Below are 1,465 nucleotides of genomic sequence, written 5' to 3'. Positions count from 1 at the left end.
CACACACACACACAGTGCATGCACACATGCACATGTGCACATGCACACTCACACACACACACTCTTACAGATTTGGTTACACGTGTAAAGACTTGTCTTTACGACTTACTTAGGAAGAGGCAAGTTTTTGAAAGACATCACTCTGAGTACTCTCCTGTTTGAAGTGCAGATCCAATTAAAGTGTCCAAGCACATACTTGATGTTCTGAGAGAGATGGGAATTGGGTAACTGAAGCTCTGTAGGGTCTACGGGTCGTCAAACTCCTCTGGCATGAAGCAAGCATCCTGCCCCTAAGAGTTTGACATTTTGACCTGCCTTGCCCTTTAAGTTCAGGCTCATTCCTGGACAGCAAGATCCAGGGAGAAGATACAAGATCACTTTATTTTATTTTATTTTTTTTTAGAACTGATACTTCAAAATCTTCTACTACAATTACAAAACCGTTAACATTTGGGGGGCTGGTAAACGCTCTATGGGAGATCATCAGGATTTGGTTCTTATAGCTTTGTTCCCAGCAGGATCTGAGATCTAAACTCCTCACTATTATTTTGGGGTTGAGATATATAGAAAGTCAGAAAGAAAACATCCAGCTCATGTCAGAGTGCTTTAGTGTTACTGTGGTGAACATTTGTTCAAGGTCTGTAGACAGGTGATAACAGGATAAAACTAAAACAGCAAAGGGCTATGAAGAATGAAAACTGAAGCTTCTAGGAGTTTCCAATTAGCTGCATCTGTTTAACCAGATGCTTGGCCCATCATAGAAGCCTAGAGATGTTCATTCCATGCATTGTTTATTGATAAAGTAGATATTGAGGTTTAATAGATTTTGGGGGAGATGAATCCCCAAAGAGAAAGAGAATTGTATTTTTAAATTTATTTTTAGAGTTTACTTATTTTAGAGATTAAATTTATTTACCTCCTTGTCCTGGGGATAAAACTGGGAAAGAGACATGTTATTTTCAGGGAAGATAATTTTCTACTATGCCAGTCACGGTTCTTTGTGAACTTTTTTTGCCTACGTTTGTCTTAAAATGAGGTGCTTGTGCAGGCTAGCAGTTTAGCTTAAACTACAATTTAGAGACATGAATTTCTGCCACTGGGTATGACATGAAAAGCTTAAATATTTCCAATGCTCTCCATATACCTGGTTCTCCTAGACTGTGGCCAATTATTAACACTTGAGTCATATTTTTTAACATGCTTCTTACTTCAGAGACAAGTTCCTGGTCTGTCATGCTTAAGTGAGAGTTACAATTTATATTTCGGTGTCAGTATGATAAAAGTGAATTCATCTGTGAATCATCCAAATTCCCTTTCCCATATTGTTCCATTGTTTTACAACTTTTCCATTTTTTTCACCAGGAAGAAAATAGTTTTCCAGAGACTTAGTGTGAGTTAATTAGCACTTTAATTCTTCCAGGCATATTTGACTGGAGGGAAGAGATTTTATGGAGAAAAAGGTAAG

This window comes from Lutra lutra, chromosome 5, assembly GCF_902655055.1.
Source record: "Lutra lutra chromosome 5, mLutLut1.2, whole genome shotgun sequence".
Lineage (NCBI taxonomy): Eukaryota > Metazoa > Chordata > Mammalia > Carnivora > Mustelidae > Lutra > Lutra lutra.
The sequence above is the reverse complement of the archived record's forward strand: the minus strand, read 5'-3'. Positions refer to the sequence as shown.